Below are 9994 nucleotides of genomic sequence, written 5' to 3' on the forward strand. Positions count from 1 at the left end.
CTCTCCTCTACCCTGTTCTGTAGACCTCCTCACTGGATGAGAGAGAGCCCACGCAGGTAGTGTGAAAACTGAAAATCCATATAAAGAATGAAACTATTTCCCTATCTTTTACCCTGTGCAAAAGTCAACTCACAGTGGATCAAAGACCTAAGAATTAGCCCAGAAACTTTCCAACTGCTAGAAGAAGACTTAGGCTTAACATCTTGAACATATTGGCGCAGGTACCAACTTTTGTAAAAAGATCCTTAAAGCTCAAGAAATAAAACAAATAATAAACAAGTGGAAGGGCATCCAATTAAAAATCTTCTGCACAGCAAAAGAAATTATTTGGCATGTAAAGAGAGAGCCTATGGAATGGGAGATCTTTGCCAGCTACTCCTCCAACAAGGGATTAATATCCAGAATATATAAAGAACTCAAAAAGCTTATCACTAGAAAGACAAATAGCCCAATTAATAAATGGCAAAAGAACTAAACAGACACTTATCAAAAAATTTCAAATGTACAACAAATATATGAAAGTATATTCAACATCCCTAGACATCAAGAAAATGCAAATGGAAACTACATTGAGATTTTATCTCATTCTAGTCAGAATGGAAATCACCAAAAATACAAATAATTAAATGCCTGCTAATGAACTGACCTCCAAAAAGTGAAAGCAAAGATTTTATTTCCTGTTATCCTAGCTACTTGGGAAGCTGAGGCAGAAGTATCAAGTTCCAGGCCAGCCTCAGCAACTTAAGAAGACTCGGGAAGTCACCATTTTGGATTCTTAGTCTTCCCTCTGAAGATATTGCAAGAAACTTAATGAAATGGACAGTGTGTGCCAAGTCTATATTTGAACTATGGGGTCATGGAAGATCTCCTGAGGAGCTGTGTAGTTCTCTTAAAAATTACCCTGTGGAGAAGATGGTTCCATTTCTGCATTCAGACTCTACGTATAAAATAAAGATTCACACATTTAATAAAACATTGACACAAGAAGAAAAAGTCAAATGAATAGATGCACTTGAATTTCTGCCCTTTGAAGGAAAAGTGAACTTAAAGAAACCACAACATATATTCTCTATTTTGGAGGATTATGGTTTGGACCCTAATTGCATCCCTGAGAATCCATATAATATTTATTTTGGTAGATGGATTGCAGATGGACAGAGAGAGCTAATTGAGTTATACAGTGTCAAAAAGAGACACTTTATTGAAAATACAAGCATGGATGCTGGTTTATCATTCAACATGGCAAACCATGGAAAAGTGAAAGAAAATGATATTGTCTTTGATCCATTTGTTGGAACAGGTGGCCTCCTGATAGCATCTGCTCATTTTGGTGCATATGTACATGGGACAGACATAGACTATAATACAGTTCATGGCTTGGGAAAGGCTAGTCGGAAAAACCAGAAATGGAGAGGACCAGATGAAAATATCAGAGCCAATCTTCGTCAGTATGGTTTAGAGAAGTATTACTTTGATGTACTGGTTTCAGATGCATCTAAACCTTCCTGGAGGAAGGGCACATATTTTGATGCCATTATCACTGACCCTCCATATGGTAACAGAGAATCTACAAGAAGAACAGGTTCACAGAAAGAAATACCAAGGGGGATAGAGAAGTGTCCAGAAAGCCATGTTCCTGTTTCCTTGAGTTATCACTTGAGTGATATGTTTTTTGACCTGTTGAACTTTGCAGCTGAGACCCTCGTATTAGGTGGAAGACTAGTCTATTGGTTACCAGTGTATACACCAGAGTACACTGAAGAGATGGTACCCTGGCACCCTTGCCTGAAACTCATCAGCAACTATGAGCAGAAACTTTCTAGTCACACATCAAGGTGCTTGATCACAATGGAAAAGGTGAAGAAATTCGAGAACCGGGACCAGTATTCACATCTGCTAAGTGATCATTTTCTGCCATATCAAGGTCATAATTCCTTCCGTGAGAAATATTTCAGTGGAGTAACAAAAAGAATTATCAAGGAAGAAAAATCCAACCAGGAATGAAAATTAAGATTCTGACAATGAAGAAAGATTAAATATTTGACAGAAAAGACATCTGGAAGTGAACTTTCGTGTACAATCCAGAAAACATGTACTGTTTTAAGGTGGGTATTATTATTATTATTTTGTATAAAAATGCTTTGAAGTAAATCAAGCAGTTTAAAAATTGTCTTTGTATTTTAGACTATTCTGTTTTATGAGGTCTTTTGAACCTTATTTGACTTGTATTTGTACTTTCAAGTACTAATGAAGATTGACTCAACAGTTATAGTTTTTTACAGTTAATTTACAAAGAAAATTAATATTGTTGAATTTTTTAAACATATTTGCCAGATATGTTATAGGCAATTAATAGTGCTTAAGATTTATTCATTTGGAAAATCTGTTTAGTTTGGTTTTTAATTGTAATTGATTTACATTGCTACCAATAAACTGTATTGATAATTTCTAAAAACAACAACAACAAATAATTAAATGCTGGCAAGAATGTGGAAGGAAAACATATACTCATACATTGTTTGCAGGATTATGTATTAGTATAACCACTTTGGAAAGCAATATAGAGATTCCTCAAAAGACTAGGAATGGAACCACCATAAGATCCTGCTATCCCACTCTTGGTATTTATTCAAAAGAACTTAAATCTGTGTACAATAGTGATACAGGATCATCAGTGTTTATAGCAGCACAATTCACAATAGTCATGTTATGGAACTAGCCAAAGTGCCTACCAACAGAAGACTAGATGAACAACACACACACACACACACACACATACACACAGAGAGAGACACACACACAATGGAGGTTTAGCCAGAAAGAATAATGAAATTATGTCATTTGCTGGCTAATGGATAGAACTGGAGAACATCAAGCTAAGTCAAATAAACTATATTCAGAAAGTCAAGGGTCAAAAGTCTTCTTTCATATGCGGAAGCTAGACCAAGAATCTAGACCAAAATAAGGAAAAAGCAGGTGTGTGTGTGTGGGGGGAAGGGGGATCCTATGAAAACAGAAGGGAGATCAGTGGAGCAGAGGAAGGGTATTGAGGAGGAGAGAGGAGGGAGCAGGGAAGAGGGTCAGGAAAGGGAGGAACGATGGATTAAAATTAAACAAATCATGCTGTGTACACACATGAATATACCACAGTGAGTTTTACCATTTTGTATGACTATAAGGCACTAATTAAAAAGGAATCAAACTATAAATAAACCAAAGGAAGATCAGGAGAGTAGAGGAAAGGGAAACAGGGGGAGGGAGAAGAGGAGGGAACAAAGGAAGTACTAGGGACTGAAGTGGAGCAAATTATATTCCATACATGTATCATTATGTCAAAATTATGCTTTGTTATGTTTAACCATAAAGTAATAACAAAATCATAAAAAATAAAAATATCTAAAGATTGAAGGAAACTTTCTAAAGGTCTAATTTCTCCTTTACCATTGCTTCCAGGTACTTGGAATTATCTTATTTTCATAGAAATGAGGAGTAAATCCTGGTATGAAATGATGCAGGAGTGACAACTGGTGATGTGATTATGCCCCTAGAATCCAACCCTGCCCAAGGGTGTAAAATGTGTCCACACACACATTACATATGTATATAAGCTCCAGGTGTACACAGGAGCATGTTCCCAGCCATGCCCCAGATCACTGATTCTTGTCATGCTGTTTCTTCTTTTTTTTTAAGAGAGAGAGAGAAGAGAGAGAGAGAGAGAGAGAGAGAGAGAGAGAGAGAGAGAGAGAGAGAATTTTTTAATATTTATTTTTCAGTTTTCGGTGGACACAACATCTTTATTTTATTTTTATGTGGTGCCGAGGATTGAACCCAGCGCCCCACACATGCCAGGTTGAGCGCGTTACCGCTTGAGCCACATCCCCAGCCCATGCTGTTTCTTTACGAAGCATCTTGCGGATATTCCATGTCTGACAGTGTCAAGCCAAAGGTCTTTCCAACACCCTTGTAGTCCAGCTCCACTTTGTCCCCAGTGTGTTCTCCAGCTCCTCACCCAGCTAGAAGTCTGAATCTCCCTGGCTAATCCTGCCTTGGAGCTGCCCACTGCTTTGCTCTTGCTCATGGGCTGCTGCTTGCTTTCTGGAGCTCTATTGAGATCCATCCCAATCTCTAGCTCTCCACCTGACTTTTTGGTATATGATTTATTTATTTATTATATAATTATTTAAATATATATACCTATTTATATTCTGCATGACAGGTATCTCTTCCTCTCCTGTGATCTCTCTCCGTTCCCAGTTTCCTCTCTGAGTGTGTGTACACTCTTTCTATACTACAAGTCAGCCTATGGGATTCTCTGACAGCTCTAGATGTCTTAGAGATGTAGAAGACAGCTATTTGCCCAATGTGACATAGTTCAGAGTCAGACTCCTTATTTTAAAAATGTGTCACACGTGTGATGCTTTAATGTAAGGAGACAAAAAATGTAATAATTTCACCATCTGCACTCCTTATGAGAAATTATGTAAAAGCACATGACTGTGTGCTGTGAGATATATATGTCGTGTGTGTGTGTGTGTGTGGTGTGTGTGTGTGTGTGTGTGTGTGTGTGATTATCATGTCTCTAATTAGGAACTGCAGCTTTTCAAAGACAAGCACTCTGTGTCACCCTTCTTTATGCTTCACACAGATATTGGTGTGGAGGAAAAGTGAAAATTGTAAGGTACCTTGGACATCATTCAGTTCAGGTGCAGACAAAGTCAAACAGCACCAGACAATTAAAGGTACCGCGATGCTGTGTAGATGGTTTGAGATAGAGCAGGCTGAGAAACTGGGTCACTGGATTCCCATGCAATTGCTTTTCTATGATTTTAAACTTTTATACCTCTGCTTTGTTATAGAGATATAAGTGACAGATGTCCAATAGTTATTATGAGCCATCTACGTTAGGCTATTTTATCTATGTGATTTTAACCACAAACCCTGGTCTGTTGGCTGCTGATGTACAGTACAAATACCTGGATGAATTATCTGCTTTCTTACTTATAACCTTTCTTCCTGGACATTTTCTACCAAGGCTAAAAGAATGTTCTTTTAGGAATGATATTTTGCAAAACATAAGCAAAGTGGTGGTCACAATCTTGAATTGAGTCATTTCTCTTCCCAAGGAGACAGACCAAACCAAGTTAAAAGGAAAATCTGCACTTTGCTGCACCCCTCCCCCCGCAAAGCCATCTATTGTATAGGACACATAAATAAAAATCCTGGTGAAAAATTCTCCCACACTGCCAGTGGGAAGGATGGCACATCCTCAGCCTAGAGTTCCTGTTGAGGTTCTTATATTCCAGAATAATAACAAAAAGTCTTTGTTTGTGTTCAGTTCTGCAGCTGCGTATTGTATTCAGTGCTGCCTGGGGGCTTTGTTATTCTCCACAACAAAGCTGACTTTGCCTTCCTTGTCAACAGGCTGTCGCACCTGCATCATCTACAGTCCCCTAATGCCTCTACCAGATATTTCCTGTTTTCCATTTTTGCCTCATTCTCTTTTATTTTACTGTAGTCAATGCAGTTTTCCATCTTTAATCCTGTGTGTGTGTGCGCGCACGCGTGTTTGCAGAGGTGGGAAAGGAACCCCAGGCCTGGTGCCTGCTAAGCAGGACTTCTACCACTGAGTCAACGCCAGTCCCCTTTGGTCCCATTGTTTGAGGAGTCCTATATTCAAAGGTATTGTTTCTCTTTGTCAAGGAAGATATGTAATCTGGAATGCCAGGAACACTCATCTCTTCTAGGTATAAAAATATGGGAATGCAGATACAACATAAAAATAACCATCCATTCAGATTAAAATAATGCACATGAAGGTCCAAAAATGTTTGTGCTTGAAATATCTAAATAGGAAGTGGAAAATATTTCACCTTTTAATTTTTCAATTGGATAATTGAGGTTGCAAGTGCTCAGTCAATGTCTGGTGTGTGAGAGTTCCTAGATGACTTTGGTTTCTGCTTCAGGAGAAGACATTAATGTCCACCAGTTGCTCAGACGAGAAGGTTGGGGTCATTTTGGGACCCTCACAGTCAGTTACCTCTTTAGCATCCTCTGCTCCTTTCTGACTCATTGTCCATGTTCTACCTTTGTGGAGTCCCTACTCATTAAAATAAACTTGTATCATCTCCAACCTGTCCAAATCCAAACCATTTTCTTAAAATTAAGATTTGATTTTATCAATCCATTTCTTACAACAATCTGGTAAAATTCCTTTTTTTTTTAAGCAGGACTGATGTAAACATTTAAGTCTCCCATCTCAGCTTTGAATTTAGCAGCATCTTAAACTTATTTTCCTTAGAATCTGTTCAATATTTATTTAATGGGGACAATGGGAAGCTGTTGCTGTTTTTAACTAAGGTTACCACCTCTTATGTATAGAGAAACAAAATAAGCATCTTATGTAGAATTGCTTCTAATTTTGCAGTATTCTTAGGGTCCACACATTGTGTGCCACCTTTCCTTAGTTTCTTCTTTCTTGAAGCCAGCTACATTACTGGTGCAGCCTACAGTTGCACTGAACAAGCAGAAAAGAGCTTTATTAAAATGTTGCCACAATATGTGCCTGCACCGGCAGAGCTGATCAGCAGAGGTTTCGTCACACATTTTCCCATTCAAGGACCTCGTCTACCTCATGAGCCATAGGACCAAAACATGCTTCCTCGATTTTATAAAGTGGTAAAATGCTGGAGTCCTGAATTAATGGACAGCCTATGTTTAGCATTTTTCAAATATTGGTGCCTCAAAGAGTTGGCCCTTTGGTCTCCTTTGGTCTTCCCTAAGCCTGCAAGATAAGCTAACAGTTCTTGAGAAGCACATCCTCCATGAGCAGCCCCCACACACCTCTCTAGCTCCATTTCTCTCTATTCTTCATGTCTTGTGTGTCCCTGCCAAATGGAACACTGTCAAAAAGAACCAGTGTTTCTACCCTTGTCCTCTTCCCACTGGGTGACATGTTCCTTTCTCTGATTTATCTTGGATGAATCCTAGTCATGTTTTACCCACTTGGGAGGTTTTACCTGCCTGGAAACAGGTCGTCCACTCCAGCCATGTAACTAAGGGATGGTAAATGGTTCCATCACATCCCAAGGTCTGGAAAGAGCTACCTATATAACCAATAAGGAAGGGGGGAGCACCCAGGACCATTGCTGCAGCTAAGATAGGGTTTGAAAAACTGGCCACACTCTTTTCCTACCCCCAGATCTTCCTCTGTCTTCCAATGGGGGACACTATCAGAGGCTTGGGGGACACTATGTGTACAGACCACGCAGCCGAGCTTCTGAGGATCAGACAGGGTGAATAAGGATATAAAACATATCTGGAGGGGTACACATCATCCACTGTGCTTCAGATCAAATATGATATCCTAAACACTTGTTCTGTTTCCTTAAATTATGGAAATGCTCACTGTGCTCCTTCCATCCTGCATCCTGTAAAAATGTATTATACAATTGTTTCATTGTTTGTCCCTGGCCATTCATACATGTGTTCTTTGTCTCATTGACTTGAGGGGTTTTTGATTTAGTGTGTTGGCAGGGACAGACAACCACAAGATGACGGCTACCGCAGGTTTGGGTAATCAGGAGGAGTCAGATATTTGAAGAACTCAGTGGAGGAGTAGGAGAAACTGTCATCAGAGAGTGGAAATTTGATTAAGTTCTTAAAGGGAAGAAATTCTTTTCTCTAAATAACAAAGTTTGTAAAAGCTCTAAGAGCTGTTACAAAAATATTATAATATTTTGTACATATTATTATTTTATGTATAAAATTACTTTGGAGATCATGTGTGTTATATTTATAAACCTCATTATTCATATTGAAAACTCAAGCAAAATACTTGCTTTTTAATTTTTTTTTTTTTAAATTCTGTGCTCCTATGTGTTCCTTACAAATAGTTTCTCTTTTGTTCCTTCTGGTTTGAATCTGGGATAGTTAGCTTTGCGGCTCCTTTATGGTATATACACATCGTTTTCATGTGATGAAATTCATTATGATTCATTAAATTTGCTCATAAAAAGAGCTTGATATCCCCTGAGGCAAGTTCATTAAGAGAATCTCTTTGGTTCAATTATGAATCATTTTTCCCTGTATCCAAAGGCAGCTCCCAAGAGTTACCATGGGCGAGGAGCCTCACAAGACAGATTCAGGAATCCAGCAGCCAAAAACTTAGGGCCTGCACTGAAATTTCTGAATAAAAATATCACAGAGGGAGAGGGAGGACCATATGGCTGTCTAGTGGTGCTCTGTGCTTGGCACTAACTGAATTTCCGAGGACTGACTTGCACAGGAGGTAATTCTATTCTTGCACATTGTGCTGGGAAGTGTTGGATGGAGAATCTGTGTTAGCTGGTGATGCGGGTTCTTCAGGTCCATCGGAGCAAATCTGTTTTGTTTGAAAGACTTTAAAAATGCATCTTTTGAAAACTACCGCTTGCAAGATAACAATTTAGATCTAAAACAATTTATCGTGTATTTCCCCCTTTTCTTCCAAAATGAAAAGAAACTCTCCCAAGTTGGTGTCTTTTCTCGTTTTCCACCCGTGGCCACTCTCTGTGAGGTCGCCGAGGTGGGACATTTTCCTGGTAACTTCATAGATGAGTTTGATAGCAATAGCAACAAAATAACATATTTTTTAAAAAAATCTCATGCAAACATAGCAGGAAAAAAAAAGAGATGGTTTTCAGAATATGTTTCACAAGCACTTCTCGAGGTGTCCCGTGTATGCCATTTCTGCAACTTGTCTCCATTCAAAAAATATCTGTAGCTCTGACATTATTTTAACACTTAGTGAAAAATGAGCCCTTTGCTTCTTGCCAAGTATGTCACATTTCTGAATCAGGAGGTTATTTATTCATCTGATTTTGAGACCCGGGGCTGCCAACACAATGGTACAATGCTGCCAGGGACTGTCATATGGCAAGAAGGGAGGAGAGAGATGCAGTTCAGGAATGACAGCTGAGAATCCAGTGCCTGGAGGCCCCTGGGTGGAGAACCAGCATGCGACCCCCTCCGAGGAAAAGAACCAAAGAAAGGGCTGGAAATCACAGCCCACGAGAAGGGGAGGCACGTTCTCTTGAACTGCTCTTCTCCGGAGTCCCAGCTCATTTCCTGAATGGGCTTTGGTGATATTGTGCACACCCTAAAAAATTACTGAAATGTGTTTTAAAAATAAATCAATGTACTTATTCATTTCTTAATATTTTTAATCTAAAAGAAATTTTGGGATTGTACAATGAGAGTGCCGGGGAAAGAATGGGAATCCCTAGCGTTGGCTCTGTGAATTTCTAAAAATGCTGTTGTTATCATTCATATGGCTACTTGCATGTACTGCTTTGTAATGTGATTTTAAAAGGCATTTTATATTTCAGAATAATTAGAGAGTAACAGGAAGTTGTAAAAAAAAAAACACATTGTAGAGTCATGTCCCTTTACCCACTTCCCCATGATGTCATCTTATAAAGCTGTAATAAAAGGTCAAACCCAGGACATTGACATTGGTATTTCACAGTTAGCTGGACTACACAGACCTTACTCTGCAGGTACACAGTTTTCTATGTTCCTGTGTGTGGGGGTCTCATGAACAGATTTCTGTAACCACCACCTCCATCAAAATGCAGAACCGTTTCATCCCCTCAAGGAGTTTCCTCATGTTGCCCTTTCATATTTGTACTCCGATGCCTGGTCCTTGTCCCCTGGCAACAGCAAATCTGTTCTCCATCTTTCATGTCATTTTGAGAATGTTTCCTAAATGGAATCACACAATATGGAACCTTCTGAGATTGACATTTCCTCCCAGTGCAATGCCCTGGAGAACCATCAGGTCGTACTGTATTTCACAGGTTTGCTCTTTTTTATTGCTCAATAGCTGCCTGTTCTATGGGTGAATTAGGGTTTGTATAACCCTCCATGCCTGAAGGAAATTTGAGTTAATCAGTTTTCTGTTGTTATGAAGACAGAGTTTAAACATTCATGTCCAGCTCTTTTTTTTTTTAAACAT

At 39.0% G+C, this 9994-nt stretch overlaps 1 pseudogene; it reads left to right on the forward strand.

Annotated features, from left to right (window-relative positions):
• The first annotated feature begins 759 nt into the window (after positions 1–759).
• Positions 760–2103, forward strand: LOC114106180 (tRNA (guanine(10)-N(2))-methyltransferase homolog pseudogene; annotated as a pseudogene).
• The last annotated feature ends 7891 nt before the right edge of the window (positions 2104–9994 follow it).

The sequence above is a fragment of the Marmota flaviventris genome, chromosome 12 (genome assembly GCF_047511675.1).
Source record: "Marmota flaviventris isolate mMarFla1 chromosome 12, mMarFla1.hap1, whole genome shotgun sequence".
In the NCBI taxonomy this organism is placed as follows: Eukaryota; Metazoa; Chordata; class Mammalia; order Rodentia; family Sciuridae; genus Marmota; species Marmota flaviventris.